Source organism: Cervus canadensis, chromosome 6 (assembly GCF_019320065.1).
Source record: "Cervus canadensis isolate Bull #8, Minnesota chromosome 6, ASM1932006v1, whole genome shotgun sequence".
NCBI lineage: Eukaryota > Metazoa > Chordata > Mammalia > Artiodactyla > Cervidae > Cervus > Cervus canadensis.
In genome coordinates, this window is record NC_057391.1 from 73,226,249 (window position 1) to 73,253,550 (window position 27,302).

Sequence of the window (27,302 nt, forward strand, 5' to 3'; positions counted from 1 at the left end):
CAGCATGTATACTATCTATGGTGAAACAGATCACCAGCCCAGGTGGGATGCATGAGACAAGTGCTCCGGCCTGGTGCACTGGGAAGACCCAGAGGAATCGGGTGGAGAGGGAGATGGGAGGGGGGATCGGGATGGGGAATAAGTGTGGATCTATGGCTGATTCATATCAATGTATGGCAGGACCCACTGAAATGTTGTGAAGTGGTTGGCCTCCAACTAATAAAAAAATTTAAAAAAAAAAAAAAAAAAAATATGAGGACAAGATCCAAGAAAAGAACCTCACAGAAATGAGCCTAGCTATGGGGACTACTTTTTCCTCGGGGAGAACTTCCGGTTCACAGAGAGGTGGATGAGAGGCAGAGAAACTGAACAGAATATTCAACGAAGTGATGGGGCAAGGGGACAAAAGTGAGAGTTTGGGGCCTGCTGAGGAAGGACCCTCTTCATTTCCCCAAGCTTTGGGGTTTGATTTGGGACCGCAATTAGTCAGGGTTATCCAGAGAAACAGAACCAGTAGGATGTGGAGAGAAAGAGAGAGATTTTAAGGAATTGTTTCATGCAACTGCGGAGTTGGCAAGTATGAAACCTGCAGAGCAGGCTAGCAGGCAGGACACTCAGGGAGGAGCTGATGTTGCAGCTCCAGTTGGAAGGCAGTCTGGAGACAGAATTCCCTCTTCCTCAGGGGACCTCAATCTTTTTCTCTTAAGGCCTTCAACTTATCGGATGAGGCCCACCCACATTGTGGAAGATAATTTGCTTTACTTAAAGTCTACTGACTGAACTGTAAATTTATCTTAAAAGTTCTTTTATAGTGACATCCAAATTGGTATTTTACCAAATATCTAGATGCAGAGTCCTCCCCAGTTTAGCACACAAAATCAACCATCACAGACCACAGACTACTGCCAATTCAAGAACCATCCTCTGAGTAGCACTAGCCTAAGATTGTTGTGTTACAGTTGAGCCTTGGACAATGCAGGTTTGAACTGCAAGGGCCCACTGAAAAACAGCCTTTTTTCAATAAATACGTGCTACAATACTATATGATCAGCAGTTGATTAAATGCATAGGTATGGAACTGCATATAAGGATGGTTGACTATAAGTTACACTTGGATTGTTTGCTGCATAGAGGATTTATACCCCTAACCCCTGTGTTGGTCAGGTGTCAATTGTGTTTAGTATCAAGAAAAAGTATTAATTGGCATTAGGCCTTGATAGGTTAAGGATATATATTGGAATAACCAATAAAAGAATAGTAAAATAATGTTTAACTTGGGATAATATAAAATAATCTAAAAACAAAGGAGAGATAAAAAAAGATTTTAAAAAATATAAAATAGGTGAAACAAATAAAAAGCAAATACTAAGATGGTAAATTTAGCCTCACATATATCAGTAATTATCTTCAATGTAAATGAACTAAATACTTCAATTAAAAGAGATGAGTAGGATGGATTCAAACATATATATATATACATATGTATATTGGCTTCCCTGATGGCTCAACTGGTAAAGAATCTGCCAGCAATGCCAGAGACCTGGGTTCAATCCCTGGTTTGGGAAGATGGAGGAGGGCATGGCAACCCACTCCAGTATTCTTGCTTGGAAAATCTCCATAGACAGAGGAGTCTGGCGGGCTACAGTCCAAGGGGCCACAAAGAGTCAGACATGACCAAGAGACTAAGTACCCACACATATGTGTATATACACACTGCTAAAGACACACAAATATAATATAGATGGTTGGAAGCAAGAGGATAAGAAAGATATACTATGAAAATACTAAGCAAAAGAAAGTACAATAGCTATACTACTATCAGATAAGACTTTAGACCAAGAACAATTATTAGAGTTAAAGAGGGACATTGAATAATAATAAAGAGGCTAATACACTAGGAAGATACAACAATCTTACATTTGCTTATTCCCTGGAACATAGCTCCAAAACATATAAAGCAAAAAAGAGAAGCCTGTGAATCCACAATTACCCTGAAAGAGATTAACACCCCTCTCTCACAGCTAGAATAAGCAGTCAAAAAATTCAGTAGGAACACAAAAGATCTAAACAATACAATCAAACTTTTCCCAGTGGACATATTTGTAGAACCCTATACCTAATGGCTGCAGAATATACATTCTTTTCAAGGACACACAGAACATTTGCCAAAATTGCCTTATTCAGAGTCATAAAGCAAATCTCAACATATTTCAAAATCAGAATCATATTGAAATATGTTCTTTGGTTTCAGTGGAATTAAGCTGAAAACCAGAAAGATCCCTCAATTTGGAAATTAAGAGGTAAATTTCTAAATACCCATGGGCCAGAAAAGAAATCACAAAGGAAACTATATAACCAATACTAATCTGAGGATTTTTAATACATATTTAAATCATACTTATATGAACATTTATAGACCTATAGACATATAACAGAAAAGGAGAAAGACTGAATATCCGTGCACTAAGTATCTACTTCAAAAAGTTAGAAAAAAAAAATTAGAAAGAAGAAATGATAAAGATAAGAAAACTAATGAGAAAGAAAACAGAATAGTAGAGGGGATCATCCAAGAAAACAGTAGGTTTGCTGAAAAAACTTAATAATAAGGTGATAAACTCCTTCCCAAAAAAGGCACAACTAATTCACATCAGGAATGAAAAAGGGTATCACTATATATCCTACAAACAATGAAAGAACAATAATAAGATATTTTTAATTACATGCCAATACATTTGAAATTTTAGATGAATTAGATGATATATTCCATAAAACACACATAAACACACAATTTAGTAAAAATAAAATTAATTTAAAATAAAACAATTCACTATTTAAAACCATTTGCATAAAGAAACCTATAGACCTAGATGGCTTTGCTGTGAATTCTGCAAAATATGTCAAGAAGAACCAATGCCAATTTTTCCACATAGTTTTCCAGAAAATAGAAAAGGAAAGATCACTCCTCAGTTCTTTTTTTTGGAGAGGAATTTTAAAATCTCTCTCTTTTTTCTATTGGAATATACTTGCTTTACAATAGTGTGTTCGTTTCTGCTATACAGCAAAGTGAATCAGCTATATGTTTGCATATATCCTCCCTCTCTTTTTTGGATTTTCTTCCCATTTAGTTTACCACTCAGTTCATTTTTTAAGGCCAGAATAATCCTGATACAAAAACTGGCAAGGATATTATAAGAAAAGAATATTAGAAGCCCGGCTCGCTTATGACCTTGATTTAAAAAAAAAAAAAAAAATTCTAAGCAAATTCTAGCAAATCAAATCTGGAAATGTGTGAGAAAGATTATACATCACAACCAAACTGGAAATGCAAAAACTGCAAAGTTGTTTCAACATTCAAGAAATCATTCCAGGCAATCTGCTCTGTTAATGAAAGAGAGAATCCTGTGACCATTTCAATAGATGCAGAAAAAAGTTCATAAAATTCGACACACATGATTTTTTTTAAAAAACTGGTAGCAAACTAGAAATAGAAATTAACATCCTTCATCTGATAAAGAGTATCTACAAAAACCTAAAATAAAATTAAGTCCTTAATCATCTGCTCCAAAGCCACTCTTGTTTGACTCTTCCCCATCTCAGTAAAAGGACATCCTCATCCATCCAACTGCTAAAGCCAAAGACTTGAAAGTTCTTATTTCAAGAAGAAACTTATAAGTTTCTTCGCTCTGTCTCCTCCCACCTCATACCCAATCCATTGTCAATCTATGGAGTCTACTTCCAAATATTTCCAGAGTTCATGCTCTGTTTTCCATCTCTTTCTTTACCACTCGGGAATACTACCATCTCTCACCTGGATTACTACCATAGACTTACAGCCGCTTTCCCTGTTTTTATTTTTGTCCCTTCCAAACCATTCTCCGAATCTGCGTAGCAAACAGAATGATATTCCTAAAGTACCGTTGAAATGACATCACTGCCTGTTTAACAACTCCCTAAGGTGGCTGAGTGAAAAAAAGAAAACAAATTCTTACCAGAGTCTTCTGCCTCCACGCCAGCCACATCCTAGCAATCTGCCCATTGCGTCAAGCTGGCCTCTTTAAGTTCTTGCATTTGCTGAGCTGGTCCCCTCTTCAGCAATGCTTCCCTTATGTTGCTTGTCTCCTCAATTCTCGCTGTGCAACCTGACCACCCTATGGTTTCCTTTCTCAGAATCTTATACTTCCTTTCAGAATTCTCATCATAATTTGCAAGTCTATATTATTCTTTAGTTTTTAAATTTCTATCTTCTTCACTATGCTATAAATGTCTCAAAGGCAAGAATCAGAACTGTTTTGTTTTCTTCTGTTCCATCTCTATCCTAGTACCTACTACATGATAAGCATTCAATGAATCATTGTTGAAAAATGAGTGAATAAATGAATGAATGAAATCTTCTTATATTCCGAGTATATTAAAAACGGGTGCAGCTTTTTCAGCATGCATAGTGTGAGCCACCATTTTTAATAGCTTTGAGTATAAGCAGTTTCAGGCGTATAACCTTGAGCTTCCAGACAAATCTTGAAGCAAATGAACACCATGTCTCACCTAGACCCCTGCAATTAATTCTAACTCCTGAGAAACCTTATCTACTGACACTAGGCTTTGCTATGCATAGATCTTAAGTGAAATCATTGCAAACAGGCATAAAAGCAACCAAAAGCATCATATCAAGAGTTAAAAGCTTTTATTTAGCTACAAATACAGTTCACTGGCTGAGTAGACTTCAAAACCTTCATTTTCACGGTAAGCTAATAATGTTCCTAAAATTAAGTAAAATGTGCAGCCAGTGATATTTATTTACAAATGCCCTATGACTACCTTCTAAGAAACGCTAAATGATAGTAAAACTTCAAAAGACATCAGTGCAGCCAACACCATCTTTCTGTTAAATATATTTTCTTCTGTATGTGATAACCCCAGCAAAACAATCTTTATTAATCTCAAAACTAATCACTAACTCCAGAGTGATATGAAATTAATTTGGTTATGCCTCAGTACCTCACTTTTTCTACCTTTCTACCTTCAAAAGGTGGCTGCTAATGCTATGTGAAAATAGAATCTATTAATATAAAGGCCCCATGTTCCTTTAACGATAGGGTCAACTCCCTCAGTGTCCCAGAAAGAGAGGAAATAAATGTTTCATTTTCCTTCATAGGTTGAAAGACATGGCCAGACTTTATACCATGATTGGAACCAGTTCTGTCTAGTGTGTGTTGTGTGTTAGTTGCTCAGTTGTGTCCGACTCTTTGTGACCCCATGGACCGTAGCCCACCAGGATTCCTCTGCCCATGCAATTCTCCAGGCTAGATTATTGGAGTGGGTGGCCATGCCCTTCTCCAGGGGGTTCTTTCTAGGATTACGGCCAAATCAAAATCACCAGGCTGATTATCTGATCCAAAAAGGTAGTTAACTCAGTATTATAGACAGGAGGAAAGGAGAGGCATCTACCATTTATATCCTTACTTGAAGGAAACAGAGAAGAGTCCAAATTATCAAGCTGTGGACTCAAGGACACTTACGGACTCTAGAAGCCCCAGTAACCAGTGAGAGTGATAAGGGCTTTGTAGTCTCATGGTGATGAGTTCAAATCCCAGCTCCTTTACTTGCAAGTTGCATGTCCCTAGGCAATTTACCAAAACTCACTCAGCTTCAACTTCTTCATCTAATAATAATGCTCTCTCAAAAGTTTCCTTTGAGAAATTAGAGATTATCTACAGAAAGTGAAGGGAATCCTTGGTGATTCAGTGGTAAGAATCCACCTGCAACGCATGAGATACAGGTTCAGTCCCAGAGTCGGGAAGATCCCCTGGAGAAGAAAATGGCAACCCACTCCAGTATTCGTGCTTGGGAAATCCCATGGACAGAGGAGCCTCGTGGGCTATAGCCCAGGGGATAGCAAGAGTTGGACACGACTTAGGGCCTAAACCACCACCACAAACACAGGAAGTACATGACGCACAGTAGGACTTCAAAAAATGGTAGTTATTCAGTGAGATAGATACTGACCTTTCTTTCTACATCTCCCTTGTTAAAAGTGAATGAAGACAAGGAGAATAGGGACTAGCAAAAGGTTTTCTTAAATACTAACATTCCTCCTGGGGATGTTCGATACTGCCATAAAACCTCAAATCTATCCAAAAAAAGGAATGTGAATTAGATAGGAAACATAGCTGGCCCCCAGGACTTTGTTATCTCACGCCCCCAAATTAACATTATCTAAGAAACCGAATGATATCAAATCTGTCTTACATTGAGAATTACTTTCATGGGTAAGAGATAGAACCCCATGGGTAAGAGATAGAAAGGAAGCAAGGAGGTGGAGGAAATGGAAATTAAAAACAGGGGAAGGGAAGACAGGGAAGAAAAAGAAAAAGCAACCAATTCCATCTGGATTAAAGTTTGCTTATAAACAGAACAATATGGGACTGCCATCTCCTTTCTGCTGCATTCCCTGTGAAAGTAAAGACAGTAGCTGCTTTGTTCACTTCTGTCTGCCCAGTAGCTAATACAGTGCCTGGAACACAACAGGTATTTAATAAATAATTGTGGAACGTACAAAAACATAAAGGAATGAGTGCCGTGTATGTCTCCGGAGTCATAAATATTCACTCTGCATCCAAAACTTGAAAACATAAAGGACTGATTTTCTGCACTGACTGGGTTCTTAGAACTGGAATCCCATATATGAGTGTCCCCAGGTCTGCACTTTGTGACTGTCACTTAACCATCTCTCTGGCCCTGCAAAATGGCCTTTTTCAAATAAAGATTTGAAGGTCCTGTGGGGTGACCTCAATTTCAGCTCTCACTCTGCCAGTGTTCTCAGCTGCCTTATAATACAGTTTCTGGGGCTAGATATTAAAATGCAGCAAGAACTGTTTAGAGACTCTGAGTTGTATACAAAAAAAAAATCAAAGATAGAGCTGAGCAGTTAGAAATCAGTCAATACAGTGTCTGCTCTCATTATTGAGAGATGCTTAAGCTCATTATTCAGTTCTGGGAGAGAACAGGAGGCATGTAGTGAAATTCAATAGAGGCTTAATATATAGTTTCAAGTTAGCAAGAGATAGGGCAATATCAAAATGACCAATTTCAAGATAAGCTTTAACTGTCAATAATTAAAACTATTTAATCAAAACACTAGAAGAATATTTTTTGGTATGCTGCATATTAACATTTTTCAACCTATTAAACACAGGTCAAATGCCTCAACTAATACAGAAAGGCAACAGAAATTTCACGTCATTGATATAAACCACTAGGTTTCCATTTGGGGACTATTTCTAGAACAATTCAGATAAATCCACAACTACCAAAACACAGCTATGAGGATTAATTGTGTATATAAAAGCATTTTGCAACATTATGTCTTTTTTCCCCCTCAAAAAAGATATGAGGCATTTTTGTTTTTCTCAACCAGTTTGCATGTAACACACGATGAAATCACCTTCCATTTTTACCTGCCTTCCTATTAGAGGCAAGATTTTTCTCCTTTCCTTCTTAAACTAATGAGATTTTGAAAAAGCAATCTCATTCCATCAGAAGCCACCATATTTCAGAAATGAAGTGATTTATGGGTGGTAATTACATTACAAAAAGTTTATACATCATTTGGGCATTATTCAGGGGAAAAGATATAGCATGTTGCTGCTGTTATTAAACCCCAAAGACCCATTGATCAAGAATATAAAGATCAACCACTTGTTTTGTTAAGTAATTAACTTAACTCTTCCCCATAGCTCCCATTCAGGCTTGGAAGGATCCATTCCTCACTGGAATGAGAGTCCCCAGCAATGTATCGAAAAGGGCTGCTAAAAGGTGATGCCAATTAATTGCCAAAAGTAATTGTCATTTTGTAATCACATTATTACTAGTTTGCTGCCACTAGATCATTAAAGTGCCAATTATGCATCTCTGCTTTAATGTATTAATAAAAAAGCAATCATGCGTTTATTGCCTTTATAATTCCTGAGATAATTATACAGCCGACTGAAGGTGTATCTCTTCTGTGATCCAGCAAACTTAGCAACCACACAGGAGACTCCAATGGTTAGGAAATTAATATATCGGAACTGACTATTTTTAGAGCTAAAACCAAATATTCTCAGCTTCTTCATTCAAAGTGCAGTAGGCATAGTATGGAATGGAATTGTGAGGAAGTAAGAGCTTGCCTCTGTAAGATGGTCTAGACCCTCTTCATTCTTTGCCAGGGAGGAGTCAAATAGAAAGAAAACTGTTCAGGAACAAGAGAAAATGGTTTCCAGGGTGGTTTATACGTCACGAGTTCTAAAACAGACTTGTGGTCCAGGGGAGGACACCCTTCTCGGCTGTCCGATGAACCACCTTCATCTCGAGTCAGTCCCATACCCGCCCGAGGAGAAGTTAGGGGCTTCCCTGGTAGCTCAGCTGGTAAAGAATCTGCCTGCAATGCAGGAGACCCTGGTTCGATTCCTGTGACGGGAAGATCCCGTAGGATAAGCTACACTCCAGTATTCTTGGGCTTCCCTGCTGGTTCAGACAGTAAAGAATCCGCCTGCAATGCGGGAGACCTGGGTTCGATCCCTGGGTTGGGAAGATCCCCTGGAGGAGGGCATGGCAACCCACTCCAGTGTTCCTGCCTGGTGAATCCCCGTGGACAGGGGAACCTGGTGGGCTACAGCCCATGGGGTTGCAAAGAGTCGGACATGACTGAGGGACCAAGCACCGCACAGCACAGCAGGGAGAAGGAGTTGGAGGGGCTGAAGTGAAAGTCTGGAGACCTTTTCAAGTTTGGCTTCATTATTATTCTTGAAATTCTATGAATTCCCAGATCATACGTCTCCTCCTTAACATAGATATAAAATCCATTTTGCAGATAAAATGAAGTAAGTTAAGGAGTCTCTATTTTGGATTATCTGTTCTCTCTATCCTTAATATAAATGAGTTTCAATTCAATGGAAGTGCCCTTTCTTATCAAAAGAAAATGTTATGGCATTGCATGTTTTCTGTCCACTCTTCTCCATAATTGCCACATTTAAGACTGAAGTGGTCGTATTAAGTGCTCCCTGTAGCTACACATATGGCAGATGTATTCCCCAGGATATCTCGGTGGCCATTCTCTTCTCTCAGAAACAGTTCTGTAAAGGTTGCCTCTCCTGCTGCCACAGTCCCACTGATAGTACTTTATTCACTAATTCCTGACATTGTTCTAGTGCAGAGGTCAACAGACTACAGCCCAATGACCAGTCCAGTCCACCTTTTAGTTTTGTAAATGAAGCTTTATTGGAATACAGCCCAGGCGCATTGGTTTACATATTGTCTCTATCTACTTCACGCTACAACAGCAGAGCTGAGGAGTGGCCCCAGAGACTGCATGACCTTCAAAGCCTGAAATATTTGCTATCTGGCCCTTTACAGAAAAAGTTTGCCAATACCTATTCTAGTGAAACTTTTTTTCACCTATTACAGGATCTCCTTCCCCTCAAATGAAGACCTTTATTCTTACATTGCTTAATGTTTTTTCTTTTTTCTCTGGATAAATCTTTCTAAATTACAGCATCTTCTTTAACTTCTGAAATTTAATTCTCTGTACCATTTCATTCACACACTCTCCCAAGTAAAAATATATCCCACAAGGATGCTCACAAAGGTGCTTGATAATGTCTCCTTTTGATCTGTAGCCAAATAAGGGATTGCCCTCTGAGCAGATCTAAAATTTCATTGATTCCATCAAGTAACAGACATCTGATGAAGCACTTTGTCATGTGCCAGCCACTGTTGCTAGATGCGAAGTTCTGTAAGACATAGTCTTTTTTTGTTATTCAGTCGCTCAGTCATGTCCAACTCTTTGCGACCCCATGGTCTGCAGCACGCCAGGCTTCCCTGTCCTTCACCATCTCCCAGAGCTTGCTCAAACTCATGTCTATTGAGTCAGTGATGCCATCCCAACCATCTCATCCTCTGTTGTCCCCTTCTCCCTTCTCCGCCTGCCTTCTATCTCTCCCAGCATCAGGGTCTTTCCCAATGAGTTGGCTCTTCACGTCAGGTAGCCTACATAGACACAGTCTCTTCCTACCTAGAAACTCACAGTCTAGCAGAGAAGACCTCATACACATCACATCATTGTTCTTGCAGCTGTTGTTTAACACTTTCTTAGTTACATGCCAAGAACTGTGTTAAGAACTTTAACATATATTAGCTCATTTAATTCTCATAACAATCCTACGAGGAAGATGCTAATATTATCCTCATTTTACAGATTAAAAAAATTAATTATGAATAAGAGAAGGTAATATAAGATGGATTACAGCAAAGGTTTAGTAATTAGTAAGCGGCAGGGCTGGGATTTGAACCCAAGCAGTCAGGCTCCAGAGTCCAAACTCCTTTATCAGTATTAATTTTTACTTTCTCTGCCCAGGATCTGAGAGGAAAGACCCCGACATGGGGCACTCCTGAATTCCCCATCTCATAACACTCAAAAGATCTGAGTTATGCTGCTGTTGACTGAAACAAAGTGCATGTGAAAGCTGTGACTTTCAGTTTTATTTGAGAACCTTACTGAGGACTCTAGCTCTCAGCTCTGAAGAACTGCTTCAAAGAGAGAGGGGAGGAGCCAGGAAGTTTATATGAATTTTGCGGGGAGGGGGTGCTGAGAATTACATGTAATCAAGGATACATCTTGGTAAAAGATTACTGTTAATCACCAAAAACACAGATATTTCAAGTTAATGATTTTAGTGCTTATCTATATATGGGAAGATGCAAGAACCTGGCATCACTGAAATTCTTCCTGAGATATGCATTTTAACTGTCTAGGAGCTCATACATCCAAAACATGGAATGCTTCATCCTGGGTTTTTTTTTTTTTCTTTCTGAATCCCTTTCAGGATTGTCAGTGATACAGTAGCTAATGAACTGATCCTTGTAGAACTGGGTGGTGGGTACACTCTTTGTTCTATAACCTGCAGACTCACACCGCTCCCCACCAGCCTGCTTATTTGGAGACGGGCACCTTCAGACTCCCAGTGCAAGGCCTGGCAATCTAGGGATATTCTGATTTCCCAGACAATGATTCTCTTATCAAACCAGAGCCTCTCCAAACAAAGAGCTGGATCTCATTCCTCTGGTAGTAGGAAGGGAAAGACTACTATCCACTAGCAAAACTGAGGGCAGCTACTTGTGACTTCTTGGGGAGAAACAAAATTTCCCATCCAGAGAGACAATCCTTTAGCTTAGGAAAAGCCTTGACTCAGATGCTCAGTCATGTCCAACTCTTTCCAACCCCATGGACTGTAGCCCACCAAGATCCTATGTTCATGGGATTCTCTAGGCAAGAATATTGGAGTGGGGTGCCATTTCCTCCTCCAGGAGATCTTCCCAACCCAGGGATCAAACACGTGTCTTCTTCGTTGGCAGGAGGATTCTTTACCAATGAGCCACTTGGGAAGCTCTATGCCTAGACACATTTTAATGGGGTGGTTTTTTTTGGGGGGGTGGTTTTAGTTGATTTTAAAATGTTTCTGCTGTTATTGTAGCCATCTAAGTGAATGGGAGTGTGTGAGACAATGAGAATTTAACTGTTCTGCATAATGAAGTGAAGAAGATTTTGAGGGTATCCCAGAGAAAGAGGATAAGGGTCTTGAGATGATGAAAAATGGAAGAAATATGAGGGCAACCTAGAAAGAGAAGGAGGCTCAAGAAGATGCCTGGGTATCGGGGCCATTAGAAGAGAAAATTGGCCAGGGAGAAATCCTCATAGGGAGATGGTTAATGGTCTTTAGGACTATGATGCCTGAGAGCAAATTTAAAGTTGTTTGCTGTGCTGAAAGTACAAGTCACTCAGTTGCATATGACATTTTATGACCCCATGGACTATGCAGTCCATGGAATTCTCCAGGCCAGAATACTGGAGTGTCGGTAGCCTTTCCCTTCTCCAGGGGATCTTCTCAACCCAGGGATCAAACCCAGGTGTCCCTCATTGCAGGCGGATTCTTTACCTACTGAGCCAAAAGGGAAGCCCAAGAATACTGGCGAGGGTAGCCCATCCCTTCTCCAGCAGATATTCCTGACCCAGGAATCAAACCAGGGTCTCCTGCATTGCAGATGGATTCTTTACCAACTGAGCTATCAGGGAAGTTTGCTGTGCTAGGTGATCCTAAGAGAGGGCAACAGCTTCAGAGGAGACAGAGCAGTGATGGTGGAGGGGAGGATATTGGGAGCAAGACTGGTTATAAAAATAGCCTCCTGGGACTTTCCTGGTGGTCCAGTGGCTGCTGCTGCTGCTGCTAAGTCGTTTCAGTCATGTCCGACTCTGTGCGACCCCATAGACGGCAGCCCACCAGGCGCCTCTGTCCCTGGGATTCTCCAGGCAAGAATACTGGAGGGGGTTGCCATTTCCTTCTCCAGGTCCAGTGGCTAGGACTCCATGATCCCAATGCAGGGGGCTGGCGTTTGATTCCTAGTCTGGAAACTAGACCCCACATGCTGCAACTAAGACCCAATGCAGCCAAATAAATAAATACTTTAAAACATTTTTTTAAAAGCCTCCTAATAAAAGACATGATCAAGATTGGAAAGAAAGAAGTTAATCTGTTTCTATTCACAGATGGCATGCTCTTAAACATGGAAAATCCTAAGGAATCCACAATAAAACTATCAGAACTAACAAAAAAATTCTACAAGGTTGCAAAACATAAGACCAATATATAAAAATCAATGCATTTCCATGCAGTAGCAATGAACAATCCAAAAATTAAATTAAAGAAATTATTCCATTTATAATAACATCAAAAGAAATAAAATACTTCAGAATAAATTTAACAAAAATGTACAAGATGTATAAACACATTACATTGTATGTAAACACATCATCACTGGAAAAAATTAAAGAAAATGTAAATGGAAAGACATTATATGTGCAGGGATGGGAAGACACTATTATTAAGATGACTATTTGCTCCAAATTAATCTACAGATTCAATGCAATACCTATAGAGCTTCATGCCTTGTTCACAGAAATTGACAAACTAATCCTAAAATTCATATAGAAATGCCAGGGACCCACAATAGCCAAAACAATTTTAAAAAAAACAATAAAGAAGACGGGACTAGAAATTCCTGACTTCGAAGCTTACTACAAATCTTCAGTAATCAAGACAGTATGCTGCTGACATAAGGATAGACATATAGAGCAAGAGAATAGAGTTAAGAGACCGGAAGTAATCTTATATGCCTACAGTCAATTGATTCTCAATAAGGGCAGAGAATTCAGCGGAGAAGGATAATCTTTTCAACAAATAGCACTACAACAAGCAACAGAATGAATTTGGAGCTTATCTCACACCATACACAAAAGTTAAATCAGAATGATGTGAAGACCCACATTTAATAGCTAAGACCATAAAACTCTTTGAGGGAAAGATTAAGGGCAGGAGGAGAAGGGGACGACAGAGGATGAGATGGTTGGATGGCATCACCGACTCGATGGACATGGGTTTGGGTGGATTCCAGGAGTTGATGATGGACAGGGAGGCCTGGCGTGCTGCAGTTCATGGGGTCGCAAAGAGTCCGACACGACTGAGTGACTGAACTGAACTGAAGAAAACATAGACATAAAAATACTTGTGATTTGAAGTAAAGCAATGATTTCTTAAACATGACACCAAATGAACAAGCGACAAAAGGAAAAATAGATACCTGGATTTCATGAAAATTTAAAACATTCATGTTTCAAATGATGGTATCAAGAAAGTGAAAGACAAGCCCACAAACTGGGAGAAAAATTTGACAAATCAGGTATCTAACAAGGTACTTGTATAGAGAATAAAGAAATCATAACTTGGTAATAAAATCCAATCCAATTGAGAAATGGTCAAACCATTTTGCTATTAATGTGTCTCCAAAGAAGATACACAAATGATCAAAATGCATAGAAAAAAATGCCCAGTATCATCAATTATTAGGGGAATGAAAATCAAAAGCACAATGATACATTTCTCATCTACTAGGGTAGCTATACTCAAAAAGATAAACAACAAGTGCAAGGGAGGATGTGGAAAAGTTGAAACCCTCATATGTTGCTGGTGGAAATATAAAATTATGCAGCCACTTTGGAAAACAAAGTAAGTAAGACAGTAAGACAGTTCCTCAAAAAGTTAAACACAGAGTACAATATGATCTTGCAATTTTACTCCTAGATAGATATCCAAGAGAACTGAAAACATGCATCTACACCAAACATGTATATTGAATGTTCATAGCATTATGAACATATTTGGCCAAAAAGTAGAAATAACTCAAATGTCAACCAGCTACTGAATGGATAAGAAAATGTGGTATATCCAAACAATGCAATATTACTCATCAATGAGGAAGAATGAAGTACTGATACATGTTACAGTATGGATGAACCTTAAATATATTAAAGAAGCCAGACGCAAAAGGCCAAATACTGCATGATTCCATTTACGTGAAATGTCCAGAATAGGCAAACCTATAGAAACAGAAAGTAGAATGGTGATTGCCAGGAGTTGGGGAAAGGGAATTAAAGAGAGAGGCTGCTGATGGATATCAAGTTTCTTTTTGGAATGATGAAATGTTCTGGAATTAGATGGTAGTGATGGATGTACAACTTTGAAATATACGAAAACTCACTAATTGGTACAACTTTATGTGCATGCTGAGTCGCTTCAGTCATGTCCGACTCTGTGACCTTATGGACGGTCACCCACCAGGCTCCTCTGTCCGTGAGAGTCTCCACACAGGAGTACTGGAGGGGGTTACCATTTCTCCAGGGAATCTTCCTGACCCAGGGATCAAATTCATATCTCCTGCAGCTCCTACATTGGCAGGCGGGTTCTTCACCATATATAATATATGAATTATATATCCATTTAATAATATTCTTTAAAGCCTCCTTTTCACCAGATACAATCAAAAGATGGTGACCCTGCTGAAAAGGGAGGAAAACAGTTGGTAGGAGAGGAAATCACCTCACTCCTAGAGAAAGACCCTAAAAAAGAGGGCTCTTCTCTCTAATTCAAAAGAATTAAAGGTGGCTTCTAAGGCATTCACACTTGAAGTACTGCACCAAATAGCAATTTCATCTAGAAAGTGGTTTCAGACAGTTTTGATAGAAAAGAAAGGGAAAAGAGCCTTCCAAAATGACGTGTTGGTGGGGATGTTTTTGACTTTTCAGAGTTGCAGGAGTTCAAAGGAGATGTGTGTAGAATTCTCTGGCTGCAGAAAAGCCTTTGATCTCGTAAGACTAGGAATGTTCTCATAAGGGCAGGCTGAGAGTGTACTTGGGACCTGAAAGCCAACCGCCACTCGGAGTCACCCACAGCAAAGTGGCTGGGAACACAGCCCCGGGCAGACCCAAAGTCTGGGAAGAGGAATCCCTGGGCAAGGCTGCCTCTCCCACCCTCAGCCCACTGCCCTCTGTGGACATGTGTAGGGGCTTGGGGTCGGTTCATGATGCTGCAAAAGACTCAGGTCCGTCGTTGAGACTGTGGCAGAACCCATTTCTCTGACCTCTGAAGTGGTTCATCTGTAACTTGAACAAATGAGGGAAAATGAGTGCTCCTTCCAGTTCAGTCCCTCAGCTCCCCAGTTTACAGTTCTCTTCTCACTAGAACTTATTTTCCAGAATGCTTTGTTAAGGTTTACAATTCAGGGAACACAAAGTGAAGTAAAATGCATCTTCCCCGGTCTTCGTGTCAACACCAAGGACAGGCAACCTGACCCCTCCCTTGCTCACGCTTCCAATAAAGAAAATAAAACCCCCACTGAGATGGGCTTTGCCCTCACAGGGAAGAACTGCATACAAGACGACTTCATGGCAGAGAAAAAGAATAAAGAACAAGCAAGCAGTCAGACTTGGCTGGAAGCAGGGCTCCCCCTGCTTAAGAATATTTCCCATATACTTTCTACCAGGCACAAATTCACTTTTCCACAGGTATTGAACGAGGGTCATGACTCCTGGCTACCCTCACCTCTGTATCATTTGTTTTCATCTGATCACCCACTGACCGAACAGTCTCTAGGCTTGGGGCTGGGAAGGCAGAAAGTGAAGAAAAATAGACTACTTCGGAAGAAATAAGCACCTGCTCAGGTCAAAATGTGCTACTAACCTTATGGGGCCAATTAGGACTCAACAGGGCTTCATTCTTGTTCTTCCTGAAGAAAGGAGGCGTTGAAGGGGGACGGCAGTGGGGTGGGGCTAGAAGATCATGACATCCTCAGAAGACCTGGGAAACATCTTGTGGGAACCCCCACCAATACACACACACACACCCCCACACACCCATACCGTATTCCTACACTCCGCCCAGGCTGGAGGCCTCTTTCTCACACAAGAAAAACTAAGAGTTAGCTAGATCAAGGGCACAACACCAGAAGAGCAGGCTCTGAAAATTGAGCCGTAGGAAAGAGGTATTGTTGCCAGTGAATCTGAGGCTCTTTCCTCATAGCAAAAAAAAATTCAGAAATGAAGCAGAGAGGTTAAGAAAGTAAAGTGAAAGTTTATTTAAGCAAGGATACACACTCAGAGGGCTTCCCTGGTAGCTCAGCTGGTGAAGAATAAGCGGAGCATAGCAGCACGCTCTCAGAGGGAGAGCAGGCAGACAGGTGAAGAGCTGCTGCTGCCCTGGGCTTCTTTGGCAAGCCGGTTATGTTCAGTCAGTCTTTGCAACCCCACGGACTGTAGCCTACGAGGCTCCTCCATCCATGTGATTCTCCAGGCAAGAATACTGGAGTGGGTAGCCATGCTCTCCTCCAGGGGATTTTCCCAACCGAGGGATCAAACCCAGGTCTCCAGCACTGCAGGTGGCTTCTGTATTGTCTGAGTCACCAGGAAGCCCAATACTGGAGTGGGTAGCCTATCCCTTCTCCAGGGGAACTTCCCCACCCAGGAATCAAACTGGGGTCTCCTGCATCATAGGTGGATTCTTTCCCAGCTGAGCTACCAGGGAAGCCCTAAACTGGTTAGGGGGTGGCATACAAATGAAGGGGCGGAATATTCACTGGAGGAGGAGGAGAAGGGAACGACAGAGGATTAGATGGTTGGATGGTATCGCTGACTCGATGGATGTGGGTTTGAGCAAGCTCTGGGAGCTGGTGATGGACAGGGAGGCCTGGGGCGCTGTAATCCATGGGGTTGCAGAGAGTCAGACACGACTGAGTAACTAAACAGAACTCCCTGATTTTCATCCCAGATACATTTTCCCGAGAGGAGGAGGGATTCTTGTCCCTTTTTCATTTACATCAGAAGTGTCAGGGCATCGGTGCAGGAGGGGCAGGATGAGTACTTCTTATCTGTAAAGTTAATCTTATAATGAGAGCACAGTGAGCAAACGCTTACATTCGGATGCAGGAGATCCCTGCCTTTCCTGCCCTTGCTTTGTCTGCTACTCTGACCCTTATTACCCAAAATGTGTTGTTTGCTGTCAGTCTGAAGCTTTCTGCCCTCCTCCGTCTGCCTGTGGAACCCTGCTGTTAACAAGACGAGTGATTTCCTGCCACCTGGCCCCTGCCCCCATTTCTCTGTTCCTACCTAGCTACCTGCCTGCTCTAACAGGATCACCTACTCCTGACTCTTCACCCGGGCAACAACACTCACCAGAGAAAGCGGGCAACAGAGTCTCTTATCTGAAGTTCTGTCCTAGAAGTAGCAGTGTCTGTGTCTCCAGCTTTCTCCTTCTCAGAGGACCCCCCTCCCACTCCACTGTTAGGGAACTGTTAACAGAAACCACCTGCCTCCACCGGGAGGTCCCAATCAGGAACCTGGAATTGCTGACAGTTCAGTTCAGTTCAGTCACTCAGTCGTGTCCAACTCTTTGCAACCCCATGGACTGCAGCCGCCAGGCCTCCCTGTCCATCACCAACTCCCGGAGTTTACCCAAACTCTTGTCCATTGAGTCAGTGATGCCATCCAACCATCTCATCCTCTGTCGTCCCCAAGCTGCCACCAAACCCAACCAGAAGAATGCAGGAGGGTCAAAAGGAAGGAGCCTCCAAGACATCCTTTCAGCCTCCCAGAAAGGCTCGCGCTGGAAACCATCTGAACTGAGAGATGCGCATGCCACCAAGAAGGGCGCCTGGGTGGGATAAAACCTGAGCATGAGCAAGATGACGGGCCAGAGACAAGGCAGAGGGCAAACCCCTCCACCGGAGAACCTGAAGCCGTGACACGGGAAGCAGAGCAGTTCTCCTGGCTCCCTTACCCCGAGACTCTCCTCTCAAGAGCCCTTTCACAAAAGGTCTTTTGCTTGGTTAGCATATGAGTCTTGACAAGAGCCCACTCTTGGGCCCTGGAAGGGGGTCTCCCCAACCCAAAGCACCACTAGCATATGACAAAGAGAGAAGGGGGTCAAATGCCTAGGTTCCAGCTCCTTCTATCAGGGCACTTACAGAACCACCTGCTGTTAACGTAACAGGTTTCTAGCTCCAGTTCTGAAATACTAATAGAATAGCCTGAAGTCCTTCTAACAAGAAGAACCTGTTGGAAGAACTAATAGTTCAGTTCTTCTAACAAGCAAATGACCTTGGGAAATTACCTTCTCAAAAACATCTAAGAGGAGTTGTCAGGGAAACATATGGATGTATGGGTTTGGAGCCAAGGGAACTAAACCAAAGATATGAACTTGAAAGTCAGCTGTTGTTGGAAGTAATTGAAGCTAGGGCTTAGGTGAGATTGCCCAAAGGGAACAGAATGATTAGAGAGCTCAGGACTGTCAGGGGAAATTGTCAAGACCTCATAAATGGGCCGCAGAGATCACTCACTCTGGGCATTGTCCAGTAGACCTTCTGTGGATCATCTGATTCTATAGAGCTATGCCCCTTTGATGGTCTTCCCATTGGCCAGGCTGTTTTACAACTTTCTAGGAATAGAGGGTTAATTTTTAAAAAAAAGAAAGAAAGAAAGAAACTTACATTAATGCAAATGATCATTGTCCATAGCATGGTGAATAAATTCTGTCCCAATAGATACAATTAATTTTTACCCTATAAAAAAATGCCCTCAAGAATTACATTTTACTGTTGTTCAGTTCAGTTTAGTTGCTCAGTCGTGTCCGACTCTTTGCAACCTCATAGACTACAGCCCGCCAGACTTCCCTGTCCATCACCAACACCCGGAGCCTACTCAAATTCATGTCCATCACATCAGTGATGCCACCCAACAATTTCATCCTCTGTCGTCCCCTTCTGCTCCCGCCTCCAATTCTTCCCAGCATCAGGATCTTTGCCAATGAGTCGGTTCTTCGCATCAGGTGGCCAAAGTTTTGGAGTTTCAGCTTCAGCATCAGTCCTTCCAAAGAATATTCAGGACTGATCTCCTTTAGGATGGACTGATTGGATCTACTTACAGTCCAAGGGGCTCTCAAGAGTCTTCTCCAACACCACGGTTCAAAAGCACCCATTCTTCGGCACTCAGCTTTCTTTATAGTGCAACTCTCACATTTACTGTTGTATATTAACCATTTTGCATCTACTAGCAAAGTCGTTTCAGCATTCCTGAGCATGTGCATGCGTGTGCGTGTGTGTGGGTGTGTCAGTCACTCAGTCGTGTCCAACTCTTTGTGACCCCAAGGACTGTAGCCCTCCAGACTCCTCTGTCCCTGGAATTCTCCAGGCAAGACCGCTGGAGTGGGTTGCCATTTCTTTCTCCAGGGGGATCTTCTCAACCCAGGGGTTGAACACATGTCTCCTGCATTGCACGTGGGCTTTTCACTGTGTGAGCCACGAGAGAAGCCCATTCCTGAGTATATATGACTCTTTTTCAAATTCTCCCTGAATCTAACACCTTCTGGTTTCTTCATTAATCAATGGGTTACATAAAATCTTTGATGTGTTCCTTTTTGACTCTTGATTTTACTTTTTTGAAAATGCTTCTGCAGGACCAAACCCTTGAGGGAGACCAGCAGATGGTCGAGGAGCATGATCTTACAAAGGAGGGAAGGGAAAAGCAGCCAGTGAAGCGGGGGAAAGAAACAAGAGGATCTGGGCACAAAAGTCAAGGTAAGACAAGTGTTTTGAAAACAGGGAGTGAGCAATTGAATCCAAGGGGCATTTAATTAATTTTCATCTGACTTGACCACACTTGCCTGCAGCTCACAGCCCTCCCGCTGCTGTTCTGTACCAACCTCCCACCAGATGTGAGGAAACCTTTTCTAAACCATTGAAAGTACAAGATGTCTTGTTACTCCCTTCTCCTGGGATGACAGGCCTACTCGTCTGACATTTACATAACCAAGGGAAACTACTCAAGCATCCTTTGCAGAACAAGGAACGTGTACTTCAAGGTGATTTTCTGTTTCCAACTTGACTGAATCAGGTGGAGCTATTAAAAAAGAAAAGGAAAAGCCATCATATTTAATCTGTCAGTGAGTCTCTTTAAATAGCATATACATTTAACTGCTACTCTAACATCCTTAGAGGTTGTCCCACCACCTTAATATCATTGGAAGACAATCAGTAGGCAAATTTGCTCATTCCCTTCATTTCCAACTCACAGATGGGAAAACTGGAAAGAATTTTGCAGCTGTGTCTGAACATGTGTAAATTACTCATCCCTTCAACCTTGTTCTTACTTCTTATGTGAATTTGGAATCTTAATAGGCCCAAGTTTCCCCTTTTGTCCATGCTCTGACCTTTAGATAGACTGCGTATATCATAGGAGCAACCTTCCCCTATCATTTTCCAACTCATACAACCTGTAGAAAGCAGGAGCAGGTTGTGATAAAAATCACTGAAATCCAACCAATAGGTTTGGTGTTTTGTTTTTTGTTTTTAAGCAAACCCTTCCAGATGTTCTCTAACCTTTAAAAAGCAAAAGCCACAGGGAACGCTCAAAAAAGATGCTCTCATTTTTTTTCATCCCCATTTGTCCAGGTTGAAGGGAAATCCCTCAGCCGCCAGCAGGCATCATTGCTTTTCCTGTGTCGAGCACCCAATAGACAGATCAGCCTCCTGAACTGGGTGTGCTCCCTCCCCACCTGCTATCATCTTCCCAGGTGCACCCACAAATGGCACTTTAGCTAAAAAGCCTGAAGTTTGTCTGCTCATCAGAAGGGCGCTTTAAGAAATTCCCCATTTGTCTAGAACTGGAGGCGGCTGCAGTCACTGGCGTCCCAGATGGTCCCACTTTTCAGCATTATGGATTCTAGGGAAGGAAACTGACAGCACAGAACAGCTCCCTCTCCAGCATCCAGCTTCTCACCTGCTTCCTAACGGCAAAGATGCGCTGGTGGTCATTGTCAAGCTTTAACATTCTTATTATTACAGAATAACCACAGCCCAAATTCAGGTGGTGCTTGTGAGTATGTGCTTGTAGCCTCTGGTAAATTCCGATAGTTGCCATTCTTAAACTCAATAACATGATGGGTAATTCTACTGAGTAGCCACTAGATGGCAGGCTTCACCCTTCAAAAGATCAATGCTTCAGGTCTTTGCTGCCTGCAGGGTTGGGGAACAATGAAATGACAAGCTGTGGGCAGAGGCATCTCTTCCTTTTATGAATACTCCCAGGCACAGTTTGAGCAGCTCTCACTTCACTTTGGGAAGCTGATCTGTTTGGGTATTCATTTGGTTTAAGAAGAATAATTCCCTAATCTCTTGTCCGGTGACATGTTTTTTACATTTTAGCTTTTGCCTTTATAGGAAAAAAAGATGTCTACCCAGAAGATTCATGACAAGGGGATGTATATACAGGCAGGATAATCACCTGCATGTTAACAGAGAAATGTTGTTTTCCAGGGGTTCCAGAGAATATAGAGTTTACCCACTGGCAAAATAAATGTGGTTATATATTACAGGAACACAAACACTAACCAGAAAAAAAAAAAAAAAAATCATGTTAACAATACTGTTTCAAGTTTCAACCATGATTATAATAATGTTCACCATCAACCCTGCTTTTTCTTTCTGACTTCAAACAACTGTCACCTACTCAAAGATGAGAAAATAAAGGTTCAAGAACCTTTAGTTGAAGGTGTCCAAGTCACATCTTCAAAAAGCAGGAAACAAAAATCTCATCCAACTTGTTCAGAAAGAGGGAATTGTGTACTTGTTCCCATGAGAAATCTACCAGATGGGGAGGGGGCTGCTGTGGAGGGGAGGCAGGAATATATGAGGACAAGGATCTACACTGGGGACAGTGGTTACACAAACAAATAATCTAGGTTCTCCTGAACAAAATGAGGAGGTAATTTAGTTGCAGCTGGATCAAGAAGATTTCAGAGCAATAAGAATCAGGTAAGGCAATGGAGAGAGTTAATAGAGGACAATTTAGACTCACAATAAAGATATAATTTCCTTAGGGCCTTCCAAATAACAATAACTTCCAGAAGGTCATTAGCATAGACTCTTGGAGATTGCTTCAGCTCATCCTGTTCATAAAGACACACACGTGGGTCCACGCACAAGAGCCAGTAATTAGATTCTGCCACTCCCTGTCCCGAGCGGTTCTGGACTGTGACCATTAACCCTCTGCTCCAGACACAGGAGAAGTGATCTGGGAATGCAGTGTACACAGGCCATGGTTCATCACGACAGCAGCAATTACCCTCCCTCCCAGTATGTGTCCGCCTCAAGGGGGCCCAGGGCACTTGGCGCATTAAAGAGCGTTTATAAACCGTAGGTTAGAAGAGCTCAGGGGAAGATGAACCATGTAATGAGTGATGGTTATTAATGAACATTATTATCCTTGTCCTGACCCAAGAACTATTCCTCAGAGAATGTTTACTTAGTATGCAGAGCTGAGTCAAACACCAAGCACTCTGAAACTCTGCTATTAATCCATGGGTTTTACAGAGATAAGAAATTGCACCAGAAAGTGAAGTTCTCTTCTTAAAAATGAATATAGATATAAATGAAAATTTTTAGAGTGCCCATGTTCCACCAGAAGAGAAGCAGATCGATTGTCTGTGTGGCGAATCGCAGAATGGAGGGCGTTCGGGCAGGTTTAACATGAATAAGATATTGATTACCCCTTGTTACTTGGTTCAACTTTATTCCTTTTGGATTGCCGAAGCCCTCTGTGACAGCACCAGCTATGGTCTGGAGGGCAGTTGGGATCTGTATTCTCTGGTCCTTTATTTATTCGCTCAAGTTTTGTGCTGGCAATACCTGAGTGAAAGAGAGGTACAATTAAGCCAACAAGTATGCCTGAGACTTTTCAGACTGAAAAAAGAGTGAACGGGTTAATTATTGAGAAAAGGGACAGGTAGGCTATTCGCAGAACAGTTCATGCTATTTTGGAAGGGGTGGTTTGTTTATTTTTTACTTGTCAAAATTTTATTCTGTTAATATGTCATATCATACAAAAAGACATGGAGGAAAAAGTAACCTCCTCTCTCACATACCTGCTCTTCTCTCCCAATTCATGTCTCTTTTGGGTATTGCTCTTAACACTGTGTCCATCCAGGGTTTTCTATGCATTTGTATCCCTATACATGTATATAGTTTTTTGTTTTCACAAAAATGGAGCCATACCACACATGTTGTTCTAGACACAGCATGTTGTTCAAGACACAGCATGTCTTGAAATTCTTTTTGTTTCAGGGTAAAGAGAGATCCCTGGCACTTTTTAATGGCTGCATAGTATTCCATAATGCGAAAAATCTTCACTTATTTAACCTTCTTCCCATTGTTGATAGCATTTCAGAATGTTTCCAGTTTTTACTGCAATGATACCACAGAGCTCAGACACCTTGGCCTCACAGAAGGTCCCCTGACACATGGGTGGTCAAAGGAGAGGCAAAGTGGAGGTATGACAGGTCTGGGATGGCAGAGGAGTGTCCTGGGATCACCATCTCCAGCCCTGATAGATTGTGACCTCAGATATAGGTTCAGGACAACATCCAAAGTGTTCCGTTACTTGAACCCATCCTGCCCCTACATCACTAAAGACAGGTGCAGGTGAGGCTGACCCTAGCCAAACCTCACATTTAAGATGAGGGTATTAAAGTTGAGTAAATGGGTTGGATCCAGTGACCCAATACAGGGGAGGCGTGGGGAATAGACACTTCAGCAACAGACACAGAACATTTTACAGCCAATGTAACGAAGGGAAAAACAGACATGGCAGAATCCTGAGAGGACAGACGCCTCCATGTAGGGCCATGGCCTGGTGAGAAAGACAGGAGGGAAAAGAAGGAGAGGAAAATAGGAATTACTATTTATTCAAAAGAGCCTAATTCACCTGCAGACTCCCAAGTTTGCTTTGAATTGGCAAGATCAAGTTTATCACCATCTCTGAAAAAGAAGATTTGAGTGTTGTATTGGTTTGCTAGGGCTGCCGTAACAAAGCACCATAAACAGGGTAGCTTAAATGGCAGAAATATCCTCATTCACAATTCTCTCAGTTCTAGAGGCAAGAAGTCCAGGATCAAAATGATTCCTTCCTTCTGAGGTCCAAGAAAGAAATTGTTCCACGCTGCTGCCCTAGCTTCTGTTGGTTTCTGGCAATCTTTAGCATCCCTTAGCTTTAGAAGCATCACTTTGATCTCTGCCTTCATTGTCACGTGGTGTTTTCCCTGGCTTCATGTCAGGAACCTCCCAAACTATTCTACTTGCATCAAGAAAACTAATGAAGATGTCTGTCCTTGAAGATGTTTGACCTGTAGCCTAGAATACATTTCACACTAGACCATCTCTAAGTTTAGCAGAATTCACAAACAGTCCCCTGAAAATCCACTGCCTCACCTCTACAGGGATGTGACCCCAGAGGCTCCAAAAGGAAGTTCGTCAAGAAAGACCCCACTGGTCAGCAAGTCCACCAGAAAATTCAGCCCTAGGGGGCAACACATTAAGTTACCATGTTTTGGATCTCACCCTGAAAAAGGACCAGAGGAGACCCGAAGACCAGCCAAGGGGGCCTCTCAAGTGGTCTGGGCAGAACAGAGATGCCTGAGAGCAGGGAACAGGACTGCAGCCAGAAAGTTTGGGTGAAGGATCCATTTGACATGCAGCCTTCCTAGGACTCTTCTTCCCTATTCATGTTCCATTCATCCCAGGGAAAGCCATAGAATGGCCTCAGGAGGTGGGTCCAGGCAGCCACTCCAAGGGGCATGGTGCCCATGCCAGCATTTCGAATGGGCAAGTAGAAAGCAGGCAGGATCCACCCCAAACTCAGAGAAAGAAGAAACTTGTCAGAAGCCAGTTCACTTTCCAGTAGTCAATATCTGAAATGAAGTCAGCAGCTTGGCAGCAGCTGGCATGTCATGGAGTTTCTGAAGGACTGTAGTACCTGCCACTCTATCCTGACAGTTTCTATATGACCTTGTCCAGTTAAGGAATCGGTTTTGGAGCTTTGTGCAAAGCTGCCATTTTCCTGTATGTCTCAGAGGTTGACAGTTCTTAGAGGGAGTGTTGTCAGCACAAGTGGTTGAGCTGTTGGAGGCTGCCGCAGTACATTCTACCCAAGAGTGGAGCTTAGACAGCCTCTGGTGAGAAAGGCAACAAAAAACCCAGACAAACCACCGGGACTTGGGGAGGGGCTCACACCTACCTGCGAGATGGGGTTTTCTTCAAAAAGCACAAATTGTGTATCATGTGCCTCACACAGCCTGGGAGGGCTAGAAAAGCAGCCAAAGGATGGCCAACGGAGTGTGGGAAACAAACACCCAGCTCCCTCACTCCAACTGGGAGGACTCCAGAACTTTTGTTCACTGGTGGTAGAGTTCCTCAGGGGTGTAATCTCTGGTGCCCAAGTGGGTGCTTGATAACACCTCTTCGCTGACTGCCTCCCTTCCCTGTCTCACTTTCCTCTTCCTCCACTGATGTTTCCTAGATTCACTTCCTGAATAAACCTGTGGCCCCCAAATCCTTGTCTCAGTGAAGACCCAACCTAGGACAACCACCGGCAGAAGTGGATTGTTCCTGATTCACCAAGATGTAATCCCAGATCTCAACATGGATTTGCTGAGAAACTTACCCTGTGTTCGGCGCTGGGTGGGCTAGGTAAACAACCTAAGCAGAAGACAGCCTCCAGGACAACAGGTAAGAACCACAGTTGGAGGTACAGAGAGAAGTCATTTCACTGAGGAAGAATAAAATGGATGTAGAGGAGCCATTTTCTCCTCCTCGTTCTGAACCAGATCTTAGAATAAGGATTTATGCCTTCTCTCTTCCCCATCTTCTCTGTTCCCTTTATGTCCCATCTGCCGATACAGGGAGATGTCCTAGCATCTGAATAGCTGTCATCGGCTCCATTAAGATAGGGAAGACTATTCTCTTTGGATGGGAATAAGGCGGGTGCTCTGAGCCCTTTTGGACTCCTATGCCTAGTCCTCAACTGGTCCAGGATCCAGGCAGCAGATGACATGAATAGCTGGCACCTTCAAGTACCAACAGGCACAGACACGCCACTTTTATGATCAAACAGTGGGAAGAAAACCGTTTCACTTACTGTGTTGGCAGAAGGAGTGTTTCACTGTTTCATTTCGTGGGCAGAAGGTCAGATGGTCGACCCAGGAACAAATTAGCAGCAGCAGGTGGCAGGCGTCGCATAGCCAACTCCAGCTGCAAACATCTGGCTTCTCTCCTCTCATCTAATGAAGAGGACTTCTCCTCACCCCCTCAAATCGGCTCCTCGAGAAAGCAGGTCTACCTGATGGGAGCACAGAAAAGAGAACTGCAGTGTGTCCTTAGGACACTTCATCTCTCAGGGCTGCGGGGAACCCTCCCATCTCTTCCTCTGCCTTCTCGCTCAGTTCCTAGTTGAAAGGTCTCCACGAACACATGTGTTTTCCTCTGCCAAGTCTCTGCATGCTCAGTGACCGTGTGCTGCAGCCAGATCCTGACGTTCCCACAGCAAAGCCATCTCTAGCGGCACAGGTAATCCTAACACCCTTCCAGCTTTAGGACTCTGTGATTCTGCGTGCCTAGAATCCCTCATACATAGAACTTCTTAGCACTTCAATTCCCCTAGCCTGGGAGTCACTGCCCAACCCCCACCTGGCAGATAATTAACTATACATAACTCCCTGAAACTCTACCACAGGGCATGACCCTCAGGGCTCCAGGGAAGACCCGGGGGCCAGCAGGATAAGTTGGTATGCGGTGCACTGTGCACTGCGGAGGACCAAGAGCCCTGTACTATATTACCCAGGCCTGGAACAGAGACAGAAGTAGAGAGGGGCAAGCCATGACCTCAGGTAGACTCCACTCCCTCTGGACTATAAGAAACTCATTTCTAGGGGACTTCCCTGGCAGTCCAGTGGTTACGACTTCACCTTCCAAAGCAGACAACGTGGGTTCAAATTCTGGTCAGGCAGCTAAGATCCCACATGCCTCCAGGGCCAAAAAACCAGAACATAAAACAGAAACGA

The 27,302-nt window shown here is 42.5% G+C and overlaps 1 long non-coding RNA gene across 1 annotated transcript in view; it reads right to left on the reverse strand.

Moving 5' to 3' along the window:
- The window catches only part of LOC122444154, a 61,586-nt gene extending 34,732 nt beyond the window's left edge, over positions 1 to 26,854 (reverse strand). The window contains exons 1-4 of the long non-coding RNA XR_006270181.1: positions 26,752 to 26,854; positions 26,381 to 26,581; positions 22,959 to 23,097; positions 20,235 to 20,311 (exon numbers count right to left, since the gene is read on the reverse strand). This is a non-coding gene — a long non-coding RNA (uncharacterized LOC122444154). The remainder of the gene's footprint in view (positions 1 to 20,234; positions 20,312 to 22,958; positions 23,098 to 26,380; positions 26,582 to 26,751) is intronic.
- Between the last annotated feature and the right edge of the window lie 448 nt (positions 26,855 to 27,302).